Source organism: Triturus cristatus, chromosome 1_1 (assembly GCF_964204655.1).
Source record: "Triturus cristatus chromosome 1_1, aTriCri1.1, whole genome shotgun sequence".
Taxonomy (NCBI): Eukaryota; Metazoa; Chordata; class Amphibia; order Caudata; family Salamandridae; genus Triturus; species Triturus cristatus.
Window position 1 is genome coordinate 405,848,537 of NC_140579.1, and position 17,983 is coordinate 405,866,519.

At 51.6% G+C, this 17,983-nt stretch overlaps 1 protein-coding gene across 2 annotated transcripts in view; it reads right to left on the reverse strand.

Annotated features, from left to right (window-relative positions):
- Nucleotides 1–9,518, reverse strand: part of LOC146870322 (flotillin-1-like) — a 259,354-nt gene extending 249,836 nt beyond the window's left edge. Inside the window, exon 1 of one of the 2 annotated variants that reach the window (XM_085640181.1) lies at nucleotides 9,349–9,518. The gene's annotated coding sequence lies outside the window, so the exon portion shown is untranslated. Of the gene's footprint in view, nucleotides 1–8,782; nucleotides 8,945–9,348 lie in introns of those variants that run through there. The other variant, XM_085640178.1, reaches the window with a different exon arrangement.
- Nucleotides 9,519–17,983: the final 8,465 nt, after the last annotated feature.

The window sequence follows — 17,983 nt, forward strand, 5'->3', positions numbered from 1 at the left end:
TTCTTCTTTCGTCGAATGTCGAAGGTCCAGAGTTTCTGTTCAGTTTTGCAGGTTCAGGATAATCTAAAGTCTTGAGGCCCAACTCCCACTCTTATACTAATCTGGGGGGCTGGGATACCTGCTAGGTCACGCCTTATGGGTGGGACCTGGGAGGGGGTGGTTACACCCACTTCCCTTTGTCCAGTTTCGCGCCAGAGCTGGGGCTGGAGTGCCCCAGCACCGGTTTGAACTGGACTATGCAAGGAACACCTTGTGTGCCCCAGGCATGTCTCATTCCTTTCAGCCCACCCTGCCCCAATACACTAAAGGCTGTCTGGGGAGGTGCTAGCACCTCCCCAAGCAGGAAACCTATTGTCCAGGCCTCCCTGGCTGGGATCACTTCCAGCTGCAGGAGGTCAGACTTGTGTCGTGGCAGCAGCATCCATTTTGTGATGCTGAGGCTTTGGTCAGAGGTTACACAGCAAAGTAGGATTTTAACATGTCTCTCCCTCTAGAAGGGAGGGATAATATCCTCATCACCAGAAATGGTATGGGGGTATTATTCCAAAGTGTTAGACACCTTACACGACATGTTTTGATACAGCCCAACCATAGTTACCATAACCGTTTAAGATTATAAGGCACTTTAAGAGTATATGGTAGGCTATATCATAGAACAGCTATAAGGACATGGTTCCGAAAGCTGCAGACAGGCTCAGCTCATGCTAGAGCACCATCTCACATGTTACCAAGCACTCTGCCTCCAGGATTGTTAAGGCCTGCCATAGGAGTGACTGATAGGTACACATGTGTCTATATATAAGGGTAGATATAGGCATACTATATCTAAGCAAGGGGTGATTACACGACCTTGCCCCAGCTGAGTGATCAGCCAGTTGTGTCCGATTGGAAGGCCAGACCAGGGGTGGCATAATACATGCTGCAGCCCCTGGGAGGCCTAGGGTACACCTATGCCCTGGGTACCTAGGGTACACTGTACAGGGTCCAATAAGGTGATCCTTACCAATTGGTTATGTACCTAGGGTACATGGAGTCCATTTTAAAGAGAGAGCAGACAGCCTGAGACCCTGAATGGCAGGATCTCAGGCCAACTAAGTCGAAAAACCAGCTAGACACTAGGCAAAAAGTTGGGGGTAACCATAGTCAGATATCCACCTTCCTACACTCCCTTTTACAGTGGAGATGCGGGAAGAGATCCCAGTTATTGATCCCTAGGGAACGACAGACCGCAGAAATGGCACCTTTGCCCAGGCTGCCTGTCATGAGCTTTGCTTCATGAGGGCCAGCTTCTTTTCAGCAGGTGCACATACACAAACACATACACACACAGCTTCTCTCCTGGGTGTACGTACTCATACAGCCCATATCTTTGTAGCAGGTACACATATACTGCTGGTCTCTCGCATGTATGTACTCACAAAGCTTTCTTTCCAGGCACTGTTGCTTTCCTGGGTGTATGTACTCACACAGCCTGATTCTCTCTATGGGGTACACGCTCAGACACCTGCTGCTCTATAGGTGTATGTAGTCCCACAGCAAAACAAAAAGATAACGGACGGAATGCTGAAAATGTTCGAACAGTCACCCCCAGTCACAAATCTGGGTTAAATCCATCGACTGATTTGTATATGGCTGGGTCCAAACGGGGATGGCAAGATGAGAAAAAATTGATTTTACCCACATATGTGATGGTTGACACAGTTAATGATTGACATTGTTCAGCATTCCGTCCATCAGCTTTTTGTCTTGCTATATTTGTCCTAAAGGCGCTAGGTATGCCCAGAAGTGGGTCCCGTGCTCACTGTGTTCAACCTAGCCTGGCTGATGAGGGGTGATACTTTAAAACCAGTCCCAGGATGCTTGTTTCAGGTCCAGGGAGGACCTGGCTTGGCAGCTCAGGCTGGACTGTTCCCATGAGGAACAGGGTCAAGATTGATTTGCATATGGCTAGGTCTGAACTGGGCTGGCATAATGAGCAAAAGAATGATGGATTAAACCCAGATCTGTGACTGTGGGCGAGTGTCTGAAAAGTTTCACTGCTCCATCCATCATCTCCTTATGTTTTCTTTTTTCGCCCTAAATTGGCAGGGTATGCCTAGACGTGGGTCCCTTCCTCACTTTGCCACTGGATTCAAGCTAACCTGGCTGATAAGGGGCGTTACCCCAAAACCGGTCCTGGATTGCTTGTTTTCCGGTCCAGGGAGGACATGACCTGGCAGCTCTGTGCACACACAAAACACACACACCTTCTCTCTTCAGTGTATTCGGGACGCTGGTTACAGACGTCCCACCCTTCAGGTCAGGCTGATCCCGAACCTGGCCTTCCAACCTCCGGCCTAGAACCTTTGGTGGAATAATTGCCTGGCACTCCAGGACTTCTGGGGATTTCCACTCCATCCCCCTGAGGCTATCAAAGGACACATACGTCAAGCGACTGTCTGTCTGGCGCTGATCTCCCGTCCCCTGTCCACCTGACAGTGCGCGGAGATCCCCCAGAACAGAAGTGGTGCCACCCTGGTCACTACACGGGATCCTAGCCCAACTGGGTAGTCCCTGACCCACAGGCTCTTCCACTGGGAAACTCATCCCCCAATCACCCCTCACACTGGTCTCCTGTACCCTCCCTACCGGAGCGGTACTGCCAGACTCTAGAACCACAGGAGCCCTGGTTACAGGTGCTCCAGGTCCTCTACTCACCAGGAGATCTCCCTCAAATGGGCTAACAGGACAGCCTAGGTCCCCAACTTGGTGTTCCCTCATGGAACCATCCAAGTCCTGAGGCAGGGTTTCGTACGTCCGGGGACCCTCGGTCACCCTCTCACTCCTGCTCCACTGAGCCAGGCAGTGAGCCCCTACACCCTCCTCGCTATCCTGGGACCTAGCTGGGCTACACTGAGCCTCTTCCACCACGCTGGGCTGGAAGATACCTGACCCACTACTTTTGGAGTCACTCCCTAATGACTCTAGAGAACCTCTAGCCCTTTCCCAGTGCTCTGCTTCCTCTGCAAGCTCCCAAGGACAAAAAGAGTCGTACCTCTGCAGGTGTTGGCGCAACCCTGGAGAACAACTACTGAGCATCTGCTCTTTGATAATCATTTTGATCACTGCCTTCAAATCCTCTTCCGGGTTAACCATCAGCCATTCCACCAGTGCATCCTGACAGTCATCCACAAACTCCTCCCAAGACTGGTGAGACAGCTTCCTACTGCCCCTGAATTTCAACCTTAACTCCTCCTCCTGGGAAACAGGTACCAGACTGGGGGAACTGGGACTGGGATTTCCTACACTGGAATCTATCTGGCTGCTACCACTGGACTCAACCCTCCCTGGGGAGCCCAGAAAATTAAAACTGCGCGCAGGGGATAGTCTACCCTCCAGAGCTACTATGCCTCTGGTGGAGGCCCTCTCAGCCTCCTCTACCCTCTCCCGCGCCAAGACCCACTCAGTCTCTCGCTGTTGCTTCCTGGCCTCCAGCTGCGCCATAGCCTGAGCATGCTCTAACCTGAGCTTCTCTAACGCCAGCTGGTGCTCCCTTTCTTTCCTCCTATCTTCCCACTCCTCTGGGGACAGGGAAAGGGATGAGGCGCTGCCTCCTACGCTGGACCCAGCAAGGGACGCCCTACCTATGGGGTCCTCACTCTCTACTGGCGTCCAGGTATTGTCATCCTCTACCTCCTCTTCTGACTCTTCCTCTGTACAGTACCTTTCTAACTCCTGCCTCTGGCGCCAAGCTAGCTCATAGGGATCACAAGCAGGCTCCATTCTGGCGGACGTTATGGTAACAATTATACAGGGGACCTAGGGGTCTGAGTTCCACACAGGAGCACACAATTCACAAAAAGATTCAGCAAGCTCTCTAACCCAGAGAACTCACACTCACTTGCCTAGTGCCACACACCATTCATCCACACACACAACCCTCCCCTCGGACTGGTAAGGCAGTTTCTACCACCCCTGATTCCTCAACCTGACCACCACGTGACACAGGTACCAACTCTGGGCGCAGGGCGGGGGACAAATGTACAGGACACTATTACGCTGCCACCACTGGATCCCACCCTCTGGTGAATCCAGAAACACAATGCACTAAGGGGGATGATCTACCCTCCCGAGCTAGGGACACCTAACTCACAGTGCACAAAAACACATTTCCAAAGAAATGACAAGTTAAAAACAAACTTTAAAACAATAATCCCTATACCATGTGATTTATCTAAATGCAGAGTTTTGTAGTGCGGCCAGTTGCCGCTGCGGTACAGCGCAAACGCAAGTCCAAATCCCACCGCTGATCACCAATGTTAGAAATGGGATTTCTGGTTGGCTAGGGCTTGCGCCAAAGCCAGACAGAAACCACCACTCTAGTCAGGGCAAGGAAGTTACACGCCAAAGATAACCCCTGCTCACCCCCTTGGTAGCTTGGCACGAGCAGTCAGGCTTATCTCTGAGGCGATGTGTAAAGCGTTTGCGCGCGCACCCAGCAACAACACCCAAGGCCCACCACAAAGGAAACTCCACACAAGGTATTCTATAAAAATAGCCTTTGTATTATACACAACACATTAGATAAAAACACACACTCTACAATGTGCCAACAGGCACGGGCAGAATTTACAAGGGATTATATATACAGGGGACAGGGCCACCTGGACCACTGTCAGGAATTAGCACTTTTTAGAACATAGGAATAATACTGTAGTACAAAATAACATATGTAGCACACAACCAGTAACTACTGGTGTCAGGTAAGCACCACCTACGCAACCCTAACCACCTTAGGACAGTATTGCGCAGGGAATCAGGACCTCACTAGCACCACCTGTACTAGGGGGAAAACAACCACCTAAGTATCACAATACCTGTAGGGGTCTAAGCACATAAACACATGATGCATAACATTCAGAGGTGTAAAGCAAAGCACATGACGCAAAAACACATTCAGAGGTGCAGGGAAACACAATTGCGCAAGAACTCACATAAGCCCCTATCTGTGGCAGTCCCTAGGCCAACTGGCCTTGAAGGGGCAAGGACGCCCTGTGTCCAGCAGAGTCAGGGCGCGGCTGCGCAAACCAGGGCGCACTAAGCACAACCTACACGTAGCAGTTGCCCACTAAGTGCTGGGCAACTGGAGAGATGCTGGGGCACACTGGAGAGATGCTGGGGCACACTGGGCCTTCCCAAACAAATATGGCGGGGGTTGGAGCCTCTCCTGGACTCTACATATGCACCACTTGTGACCCCCTGAGCCCCTCGGGGCTCTACAACACGAAATGCCCCCTAGAGCCTTCGTGGCTCTGAACAAATATCTGCCCCGTCGTGGGAGCCTCTCCTGGGCTCTCACAGAGATGAGGGAGCCAGACTTTAGAGCCTCACAGGGCTCGACACACCATGTGCCTTCTAGCGCTCCTAAACCGACACTATCCCCATACGTAGGAGCGACGAGGCTCTAAGAACAAGAATGCCCCCGAGTTGCTGGTCCCGCGGTCAGAGGTAGGGAGCCTCGTCGGAGCGGCCCACTACCAAGCGGGGCCGCTCTGGAAGGAATGCCGGCAACCGTTGGAGTCCCGCTCGGGGAACTCTGGAATTTACAATGCCCAACCGTTGGAGCGCACTAGCGCTCGGAATCCACCAATGGCCCCGGGGTCCTGAATAATGAGCCTTGACCACGTAGGGGCGGCCCACTGCCTTCCGGGGCCGCCCGTTACCGGTAGTGCCTTGGTGCTGGTCTCAGGCACCCCAGAACTGCCCCTGCAACGTTGGACTCCCGGCGCGAGGCGGGGGAGGAACCCACGGGGACAGCCGCACTCACCGTGCTCACGTGGCGGCGTCTCCTTCCTCGGGTGCCTCCTCCGGGGCGTGGACCTCCCTTCGCCCGGGCCCCCCTCCTGGGACCCAGATCGGTACCGGCCGCTCCGGACTTCTGTCTTCGTCTTCCTCGTCCGGCGGTAGGAGCGCGGGGTAGGCTCCCGTCCGCTTCCTTGTCAAGTCCCGCCTCCGTCCCAATGAAGGCTGCCTGACTTCCGGCCTGAAGAACCGGGCCGCCGCGGTGATTCCTACGGTCACAAGAGGGGTGGGCTCCCTCGTAATCAGCAATATACGACGGGATGGTAGGAAAATAATTAAATGAGCGGGGTAAATGCCGGGTGGGCACCGGCCGGCATCAATAAAGCGCTCCTTAGCGCTAGAGGCAAATCCAAGCGCGTTGGGGGAAAGAAAAGCGCTTCCAGGCGCTTAGGGGACCCAAACAAAGCGCTCCCAGCGCTATGAAGCCAAGAAAAGCGCTCCCAGCGCTATGAGGGAAAGGAAAGCACTTCCTGGTGCTTTAGGATAAAAAGAACCACAAAGTCCAGCAAAGTTCTTCCCTGCATGCAGCAGGGCAGGGGTGGGGGCAAGGCTGGACCCAGAGCCAGCTCACTGGGCCTCCAGGCAGGGAGGTAGTCCAAGTGGCGGTCCTCTGGTCCAGCGGCAGCAGCAGCAGCCCCCCTCAGGTAAGATCCTGGCAGAGAACAGTTTCTGTGGGGACACAGCCCCATTTTTATACAGGCAAACCCTTTGTTCTGGGTTCAGGGTGAGGGGGAAAACCAGTCGCAGCTGGTTGGGGAGCACCCTTGATGTGCTCAGCCCCTCACTCTATTCACTGGCAGGGCTAGGGTCGTCAGTCGCACCACAGGGGGCGGGGCCAGCATTGTGTTTGGAAAACCCTGTCCTATTCAGGACCCAGGTGGACTCCTCCCACCCATCTAGCTGCTGATCTCCCCATTCACCACTGGGTGACTCATCCTGACACTGGGGAATCCCTAGCCCGTCACATGACACGACCAGCCAATCACGCGACAGACACACTGCACACAGAAGTGCCCACTTCTAGAAGTGGCACTTCCACACTAGGTACATGCACGCCGCACACATCATCGCGCAGCATTCACTCCCACGAGTCCGCACATACCAAACTCGGGCCTGCACACCCCACGCATCAGGAACTACTAGGGACACATACATTCCCCATGCATTCCTATGGGAGGGCAGGCCTATCTCACCACATGCACTCAGAGCACGCACGCACTTTACCCTGGGACACAGGGAAAGTGCGCAGAGACCAAACAATCACCAATAAAAAGCCAAAAAAGTCCAGGGGTGAACCTGCCAGAAGGGCCAAGTCCAACAGCTTCTTTCTAGTTGAACACACACATATTGCTGCTTTCATGGGTGTATGCATTCACAGAGCTCCCCCCTTTCTAGGGTGTGTATAAAAACACACACCCTTTGCTGCAATCCTGGGTGTATGTACTCACACAGCCCACCTCTTTCTAGGAGGTGTATACACACACATGCTGCTGCTTTCATGGGTGTCTGCACTCACACAGCCCACTTCTTTCTAGGAAGTGGATACAAACACAACTTGCTTGTCTCTTGGGTGTAAATACTCACACAGCCCACTTCTTCCTAGAAGGTGTGCGCACACACACCCTGGTGCACTCCTTGGCGTATGTACTCACACAGCGCACCTCTTCCTAGGAGGTGTATACACACACATCTTGCTGGATGCCTGGGTGCATGTACTCACACAGCCCGTCTCTTCCTAGGAGGTGTATACACACACATCTTGCTGGACTCCTGGGTGTATGTACTCACACAGCCCGCTTCTTCCTAGGAGGTGTATACATACACATCTTGCTGCACTCCTGGGTGTATGTACTCACACAGCGCACCTCTTCCTAGGAGATGCATACACACACACACACATCTTGCTAGATTCCTGGGTGTATGTACTCACACAGTCCGCCTCTTCCTAGGAGGTATATACACACACACATCTTGCTGGACTCCTGGGTGTATGTACTCACACAGCCCACCTCTTTCTAGGAGGCATACAAAGACCCTATTTGTCTCTTGGGTGTAAGTACTCACACAGCCCAGCTCTTCCTAAGAGGTACATACAGACCCCACTAGTCTCCTGGTTGTAAGTACTCACACACAGCTCGCCTATTTCTCGGATACACACACAGACCCTGCCTGTCTCTGGGGTGTATGCACTCACAGACCCTGCCTGTCTCTGGGGTGTATGCACTCACAGAGCCCGCCTCCTTCTGGGGGGTGTAAACACGTACACACTGCATCTCTCTAACGGCTGTGTGCACGCACAAGGCCTGTTTACAGTTATTTCCATCTCTGCCAATCATGTGTTTACACAATAACAGCTGACTCGTACATGCCCCTTGGCGTGTGCACACGCAGATCACAAGCAGCGTATGCAGGCCGGGGTGTGCCGAGCCCCAGGGGGCAGGAACAGTAACATGTGGTACCCGAAACCCCGCCTGCTGCATGCGGCGCTGAACTGCCCCGCCCCCTCCGTGCAAGTTTAAGGCCACCTGTACTGCCCCAGCCACCCAGCCCATGCCACTACCCCGCCCACCCTTCTGCCCAAGCCTGCGCTTCTGCCCCAGCCTCCTCCATGCGAGTCTTATGCCTAAATCTACTGCCCCACCCTCTCTCCCTCCTGCCATGCCCCAGCCTCCGGCCAAAGCCCATCCGCACCTCACACCGCCTATTAATATCTCAAACCAAGTGCCCCTTTATTTTATACAGTAACTTTTTACTACCCAAAAAAACACCAAAGCTTTACTGCCCGAAGAATCACAAATCGCCCCTGCCCCCCTCGGTTCCTACTAAGCAGCACGGCACTATCGCGCATCTCTACTGCCCAATACCCCCGTACTGCCTAGAACACCGGTCGCATGGCCCTGAGCCCCCGCACCCCCTGCGGCCCCGGTTTGGCAGCCCTCACCTTCCTCTGATGCACCAACAAACAGCAGCAGGAAGCGGCTCCTAGTGCCAGCCCCACCCCGCACCCCTCCCGTACTCTCCACGGCTGCCCTTCCTCCCCCTTATCCCTCTTTCCTCCGCCCCTTTCCCTAGCCTCTCCCTCTCTCCTCCTTCCAGGCAGGCTGGCCTCTTCCTGCTTAGGCAGGGAGGGTGGCCAGGGTCCTCCATCAGTCCCGCCCTGTCTAGCCTGCCCCCTCCAGCATGCCCCTCCCCGCCCGAGGCCGCGTATCCTCATTGAGACACACATCTCTGCCCCACCCAGGACACTGCCCTGGAGGACGTATCCCGCAGGCGCCATCTTGGGAGCAGGGGAGGCACAGCTGACACAGGGGGCAGGAGGGGACAGCGGATAGGAACAGGAGAGGCACATTGGGTGACCAACCGTCCGTAAATTTCACGCACAGTCCGTAATTTCGGCCGTCTGTCCGTTGTCCGTGAATGATTCTTTAACGGACGCCATTTGTCCGTAATTTTAACCGGGCACCGGTCGCACCACTCTAAAGCCGATGTTCCGTCGTTTCCACCCACCTCCCTTCTTGACTCCGATGCTGTTGAGGTCGGTGTAACAGACTCCGATGCAGTACCAAAGCTCAGATACCAAGTAGCATTGGAGAGGCACAGCGGGATGGCAACCCTCACACTTTCCGCCCTTGATGAGCTGTTAAGAGGTGCTTGAAGGTGACTAAGAGGGAGGGGCTGCAGCTTCAGGAGCAGGGCATCTATTCAGATGCAGACAGCCCTGAATGCGGCATGTATCTGCAATTTAGAGGGGCCTCACACATTCCCTTTCTGCCCAGGGCCCCAAACATCCTAGAACCGGCCCTGATTACACTGGTTCTCTGCACAGAGCTTAATTACTGTAACTAATTTCTAAGCAAACCTCGGTTCTTCAAACATGCAGTCTATAATGTAATAAAATAAAGAAATGGTACAATCGCACCCACACTGATTAACAAAGTATGGATGACAATCAGTTAAATCAGTTCTCTTGGAGTATCTCCTTTAAGTACTGTACATCACAGTGGGGGGTGGTAAAACTAACATTTTGGAAAGAGAGCCTGTCTTCTCGTTGTCTTGTCCAGGAGGGGGTGAGGAGCCCTACCCCACCCTGGCATAGACCAAGATGATACTATAATACTGCAAACCCACCCCTGTGCCCACCCTGGTGGATCCTGTTCCCCCTCCTGTGATGGCTCCTCACCCCTCTCCCCCGATGGCTCCTCGCCCCCCTGTGGTTTATCCTGTCTCCGCCCTGGGTGGCTTCTGTCCCAGTCCTGGAATGGCTCCTGCAGCGAGCGTGAAGTTCTTGATGGGCCTCTTCTCGAAAAGGCTCAGCTCAAAATTAATATGAAAAGGTGGGCGAGTGAGTAAGTGAAGGGATGGGTGAATGGCTGGATGAATTAGTGAAAGGGTGAATAGATGAATGAAATTGAATAGATGGATAATGAGAGAGGATGAGTGGATTGATGAGTGAGTGGAAGGATGGATGAGAGAAAATATAAATAGCTGGATGGAAGGGTAGCTGGATGGGTAAAAGGGTGGATGAATGAGTGAAAGGATGGATGAGTGAAAGGATGGATTAGTGAAAAGGTGGATTATGAGTGAGTGGATGGATGAGTGAAATTATGGCTGGATTGATGAATTGATAAGTGCAAGGTTGAATGGATGAGCGAAAGGGTGGATGTAAGGATGGATGAGTGAGTGATAGGGAGGGTATATGGACAAAAGGATGAATAGAGGAGTGAAAGGATAGATGGATGAGAGAAAGGATGGATGAGTGATGGGGTCAATAGATGAATTCATGAGTAGATGGATGGGTGGATGGATGGAAGGAAGGATGGCTAAGTGAAAGGGTCGATGGAGAGAGAAAGGGAGGATGGATGGATGACTGAAAGGGTGGATGGGTGGAAGGATGAGTGACTGGGTGGATGGATGAGTAAGTTAAAGGATGGGTGAAAGGGTAAATGGATGGATGGATGAGTGAATGGCTGGATGGGTAGAATAGTGGATGGATAAGTATACAGATGGATAGGGTGGATGGATGGATGAGTGAAAGGATGGATGAAGAGATGGATGAGTGAAATGATAGATGGAAGGATACATGATGGATAGGTTTACAAATGGTTGAATATGTTTGGATATGGCTGGGCTTACTTATATACTATTGCGCGACCTCCTCTGATGTGTCTGTAAAACGTACCTATGGTCCTGAAGTTTTGTCTTGAATTTTGACCTCCTGTCCTGAATTTGTGTCCTGAATTTTGACTCTTTGTCCTGAATTTTTACACTCACCGTCCTGAATTTGCACCAATGCCAGTTGGTCACTCTATCTCATGCAGGTCAAGAGACAGCAGGCAGGGACAGGAAAAGCACAGCAGACACAGGGGGAAGGAGAGGACAGCGGGCAGGTGCAGGAGAGGCACATGCAGGGCAGGAGACGGGCAGGAGAGGCACAACAGGCAGGGGCAAGAGAGGCACAACAGGCAGGGGCAAGAGAGGCACAACAGGCAGGGGCAAGAGAGGCACAGCAGATAGGGGCAGGAGAGCACAGCAGATAGGGGCAGGAGAGCACAGCAGACAGGAGCAGGAGAGGCACATGCAGGGCAGGAGGCAGGGGCAGGAGAGGCACAGCAGAAAAAGGGTGCAGGAGAGGCACAACACGCAGGGGCAGGAGAGGCACAGCAGACAGGGGCAGGAGAGCACAGCAGACAGGGACAGGAGAGGCACAACAGGCAGGGGACAGGAGAGGCACAGCAGGCAGGGACAGGAGAGGCACAACAGGCAGGGGCAGGAGAGACACAACAGGCATGGGCAAGAGTGGCACAGCAGGCAAGGGCAGGAGAGGACAGCAGGCATGAGAGGCACAGCAGACACAGGGGGCAGGAGAGGCAGTGGCAGGAGAGGCAGTGGCAGGAGAGGAACAGCAGGCAAGGACAGGAGAGGAACAGCAGGCAGGGGCAGGAGAGGAACAGCAGGCAGGGGAGGAGAGACACAGCAGGCAGGGGCAGGAGAGGCACATCAGACAGGGACAGGAGAGCAGAGCAGGTAAGGGGCAGAAGAGCAGAGCAGGTAAGGGGCAGGAGAGGCACAGCAGGCAGGGGGCAGGAGACGCACAACAGGCAGGGGAAAGAGAGGCACAGCAGACCGGGCAGGAGAGGCACAGCAGACCGGGCAGGAGAGCACAGCAGGCAGGGGCAAGAGAGGCACAGCAGGCAGGGGGCAGAAGAGGCCCAGCGGGCAGGAGTGCACAGCAGGCAGGGGCAGGAGAGCACAGCAGGCAGGGGGCAGAAGAGGCACAGCAGACAGGGGCAGGAGAGGCTCAGCAGCCAGGGGTAGGAGGGGCACAGGGGGCAGGAGAGGACAGCAGGCAGGGACAGGAGAGGCACAGCAGACAGGGGCAGGAGGGCACAGCAGGCAGGGGGCAGGAGAGGAACAGCAGGCGAAGTGCATGAGCAGGCACAGCATATTAGGAGAGGCGCAGTAGGCAGACATGAGTTAGGAGGCAGAGGCACTGGAAGCGGAATCAAAGAAGGCAGAGGGACAGGAGACACTGGGCAGGGGTGCAGCTGGCAGAAACACAAGCTGGGGCGGAAGTGGCTAGTTAAAAAACTAAAACAGCACAAATGCATTGCGTGTGTCACACGGCTGCATGTGCCTCCTTTTAACATCTATGAGAGAAATAGAAACGGGATCATTCATTTTTCACCTCTCATGCTGCACCTGCATTCCGCAGTGCGTTGTGGGAGATGCAGTCCAGTGTATTCACATTTAGGTTGCAGGTCACTTTACTCACATCGCACTTATTTGAGCAGTCAAATACTTCCTAGAAAACGCCTAAATGTTTTTGCTTCTTCAGAGAAGAGTATTCTTCTTTTTGGGGGGCTCACAGGCTGTCTACCAAACAGGAGCTTATTTGCAGCTCAGTATCTTTGAAGTGCTTCAGAGTAACCATTACCGCCAGACAGTGCAGTGCAGTCATTACTCCCACCAGGAAGCGCTGTATGGTTGTCACGTGAACCGGAAGCCTTCAGTACCAGCCTGAAAGGGCCGTATCCCAAACCTGCTGAAGAATAAAAAACCGTCTAGCTGAAGCATTAAGAATTTTCAATTCTATTAAGGGCATGGAGGTGAGGATTATGCTTCTCTTTCTTTACTGAAGCCAAAACAGCAGTCAATAATAGGAAGAGGAGTTGGCCTAACGGCTAGGGCAGTCGACCTCGAATCTGGGGAACAGGGTTGGAGTCTCGGCAATGACACTGAACTCCTCGATTATTACACAAGTCAGAAATCTGGTAGAAAGCTCTGGGATTAGAAGATGGATGAGTTCTCTGGGAATAGAAGCTAAAGTGACAAAAAGGAGGACCAACTACTTGGAAATTCTCATGTGTTCTTCTCTTAGTGATTCACAGCACAGGATGAGGGAATTTGGAAAATAGAGCCCATAGTAACAAAGAGTAACAAGCACTGAGGGGAGAGGAGTTGGCCTAACGGCTAGGGCGGTCGACCTCGAATCTGGGGAACTGGGTTCGAGTCTCGGCAATGATGCTGAACATCCTGTGATTCTGGGCAAATCACTTAATCTCCCCGTGCCTAACAAAAATGAACGTGTCCTAATGTAAGGCAACTGGTGCTATGTAAAGTGCTCTGATACCTGATTCGGGTCAAGTTCGCGCTATATAAAACAGTAAAAAAAAAAAAAATTAAACTACATAACCTGTGATGCTTAGTGTAGGAAGGTGGAATCTGACTGCATGGTTACCCCCACTTTGTTCCTGGTGTTTTGCTGGTTTTCGACTTAGTCTGACTGGGATCCTGCTAATCAGGACCCCAGTCTATCTGCTTTCTCCCTAAATTGGTTGTTCATGTACTTTAGGTACACTTCAGATTGGATTCTGGGGTACCCTTATCCGTCCCTAGTATATCGTATACTATGTACCAAGGGCATAGGTACCCCAGAGGCCTCTCAGGGGCTGCAGCATGTATTATGCCACCCATGGGAGACCATTCAAAATGACACAATAGGTCTGCTGCAGCAGCCTGTGTAAAATGGTGCATGCACCCCTTACTTAGATATAGGTTCACTATATCTAGCCTTATCACTGCACATATAAACCTATCAGTCACCCCTATGGCAGGCCTTATCAATCCTGAAGGCAGGGTGCTGGGTTTTATGTGAGAGGGTGCCCATGCATGAGCAGAACCCCTCTGCAGCCTTTGGAACCTATATTCCAGGCTTGTTTGTGATGCAGCCAATCATATATACTTAAGTGCATTATAACCTCATGGTAAATGCTAACTTTAAAACGGCTGCATGGAAACATGTTGTGTTTGGTGTCAAACACCTTGGAATCATACCTCCACACCAGTAACTGGTGTGGTAGGTATGATTCCACCCTACTAGAGGGAGAAACATGACAGCACTGGTACACCCGGTACCAGCGTCACAGACCCTGGCATCACAAAATGGATGCTGCCAGCCACAGACACGAGTCTGCCCTCCTGCTGATGGACGAAACTCCGGCAGGGGAGGCTGGATAATAGGTTTCCTGTCACAGGGAGGTGTTACCACCTCCCAAACAGGCTTTAGTGTGGCTGGGTGGGTGTACTCTGAGAGTGCTTTGATGTCTGCACTGGGGGCACATTTGGTGACCCTGTGCATAGTCCAGCTCAACAGGTTGCAGGAGCAATTTGCTCCTGCTCTGGTGCAAAATTGGACAAGGGACATGGGTGTAGCCACCTCTCTGTCCTGACCCTCCCATAGGTGGATCCCCAAAGTTTATCCCACACCTTCCTTGGGTATAAATTAGGAACCCCTGGCTACAGGACTTTGGATTTACCTGGACAAAACTCTGCTACAGAAACCAAGTACTTCGACTAGCTACACTACGCTGGATGACTGAAGAATCTCCCTTGGAGTAAAGGAGTTACTCCCCTGCAAGGCAGGCACCTGAAATGCATCTGACTAGTTTGCATCTATGCAGCTCCTGAAGGACTCCGAAGATTTCTGCAACACAAGAGGTGGGTTCCCGTGGTCTCTGAGGTTGATCCGTGCTCTCAGCAATTCTGAGATCCGCATCCCTTGTGGGGACCGTGCAACCCGAACCCCTGGGCACCGTGTACATTTGCAGCAGCATATGCTTTTTGGCGATCCCTGAGGCTGTGCTTTGGGCTACTTGTAGTACAGACCCCGAGCAGTATTTCCACTGAAGATTTCAGGCCTACACTCCACGAGTGTTCCGTGGGCTGGTATTTTATGATTCAGCTCAAGGTCCCTTCGCGATCCCTGGTCCGTCGACCTGTGGGTCCCTGAGAAGGGAACTTTGACTTTAAGTAGGCTTTCCTGGTTGCTCCAGATGTGCCCTGACTCTCCATCGCTTGGGGAGACTTCTCCTGGTCCCCGTGGCTGCAGTCAAGCTTCACCTCATCTCACCTGAAACACCCGACATTGGTGGGCATTCTTCTATTGTGCCCCTGGTCACTGTGAAGGGACCCAGACTCTGTCCCCTCTGCTTTCAAGTTCTTCTCAGCTCCGATCCAGGCTTGGATCACACCAGACACTTCTCATCATCCCGGCAGCAGCACTTCTTCGCATCACGCCATTGAAATTAACAAGCGTTTCCGACACCACTTGACCCGTATGCAACCGGCTCTCCTGGGATAGGTAACATGGGTACCTCGGTACTCTCACGGGTGCTGGCCTTAGAGCCTTCTATGTTCCAAAGGGTTTGCTTGAAGTCCTCTCCTAAGTGTCCTTAATCTTTAAAATTCCAACCACGACTTTCCCATAGGATTGTACGCAGCTTGCACCTGTGTTCTCACACTGCACGCGTCTCCCGTGGGTCCCCTGTGTCACTACCTTGGGTGGCTCCTTGGGGTCGTAGTGATTCTACGTGCTCTAGGCACTGTGTCTAGTCAAGTTGTGGTTGTTATACCACTTTCTTAGCATATGGTTTGGTCTCCCCCTGGGGCCCACTGTGTATTGTGCTATTTACTGTCGTTCTAGTGCTTTAATATTGTGTATCTTGTTCTCCAATCTCATAAAGAGGTTAGTAGAGAGTGTTTAGTAATAAATACATATATTTTATATATACCTTGTGTGGTTCGCCTTTCATTTGGTCATTTAGGAGGTTATAATCTGGTAAACCAAGCTGCTTTACATTCCTTCGAGACTTAGCCTGAAGGCTGCTCTCCATAGCTACCACTAGGATAGCGTTTAATAAAGGTTATCTTTAACATAATCATCAATAAGGGTTGTTTGGACTGGTGCAAGGTGCCCCCTATAAGTAGTGCCCCTCATTGGGTATATAACATTAGAGCACCAAAGTCCATTCTTTTTCTTTGCAAACAGTTCACACCCACAATTAGAACTTCATAACTTCTGGTCTTCCAACAGATCCTTGTCACTAGAACTTCCAACCGCGCAAAACGTCTCGTCTTGACTGAATCCAGACGTCCCGTCCTTTAAGCCCTTGAAGTCTTTCTCCGTAACTGGGAAGAAACACAAGCCAAAATATTTCTTTTCTAACCAGACATTTCCATCAACGGGTGGGCATCTTACAATACATTACTATCACAATCAATAATAAATATTGCAATTCAATATGTAAACTCTCTCTGGGTGGGATAATCCTCACCTCAATGCCCTTAATAGAATCGACATTTTCTGACATGTCAGCTAGAATTGTTTCTATTCTATGTCAGGAAACGGAGGCTTCTGATTATACTAGTTTAAAGTTGTGCAATTACCTGAGACACTACATCAACAATTGGTTTTTGATAAAACATTTTAAATGTTGAATCAGAAGACCAATCCGCCACAGTCATGATGTCCTCCAATCGAGAACCAGTTACAAAGGCCTTAGAAGCCATAGCCACCCCCACAGAGTAAGTACCAAAGATAGATATATCAATACCAGCTTGACTTAACAACCAAGTAACCCATCAGGCTAAAGTTGTTGACGATACTGGGCGAAAAGGTTTCTGCAATGAAATTAACAATTGATCTGCTACATCATTTCTAAACTCAAGAGTACAGTCCTTGTAACACTTCAAACATTGCACCACACAACTTGCTGTGAAGTGGAAAAGCAGGATAAGTCACACATTTGGAATTAGTCTTAGTTATTTTCGAAATTGTAAAGGAAACCCCGAAGGAGAAAATGCTCTACCTGCCAAATCCAAGGCTCGCACATCCGAGACTCGCCTACAGGAAATTAGACATAATAATAGAGTAAGCTTCGCTGACAACTCCTTACAAGAAAGACCCTCATTCGCTGGCCAATTTCTGATAAAGCAAAGCACCACATCCACATCCCACAATGTGGAATATCTGGGTTTTAGTGGATTCACCAATCTAATGCCTCTCAGTAATTTGCAGACTAAAGGGTATTCCCCCACTGGCTTACCGTCCACATGGGGATGACACGCTGAAATTACGGAACGGAAATTATTAATTATCGATATGCCATTCCTTGCTTAGCTGTCTCAGATAGGAAATTAACAATCATATGTATACTGGATCCCACCAGATCCCCCTGTCCCATCTATGCCAAGCTGATTCATAACGCTTGAGCGTTTTGGGTGCCCAAGATTGCGACAGGAAAAACAAACTCCTGGCATTTGCCACCGTCTCCTGAAAGTATCCATGCCATGAGGGATAATTGACCCTGCATTACCAATGGGTGAGGTCGTCTGATCAGGTCCAGAAGGATCTCTTGGAACGAGAGTGGACGCACTGGAGGAGCACACGTCAAGGTTAACGCCACCGGGAACCATGACTGTGCCCTCCAACAAGGGGATATCAATATTAAGTCCGCTACCTGCCTGCAGATCTGTACCAACACTCTCTGAATCATGATGAATAGGGGAAAGGCATAATGCGTGCCCGTCGTCCATGATTGAAGGAATACGTCCGAGTTGAGCACCTGTGGGTACGGTTGCCAACTGTAAAACTGAGGTAACTGAGTGTTCTGCCTGAATGCAAAGAGATCTATCTTGCATGAGCCCCACTTCTGATTCCTGTGCTGGAACATTCTGGGTTGCAGTCTCCAGTCGCTGGAATCTCAAAGAAATCGAGAGTTCCAGTCTGCCACCACATTGGAGCTGCCCAGAACATACTCCGCTGTTACTGTGATGTGATGTTGCAGGCAGTAATGCCAGAAAT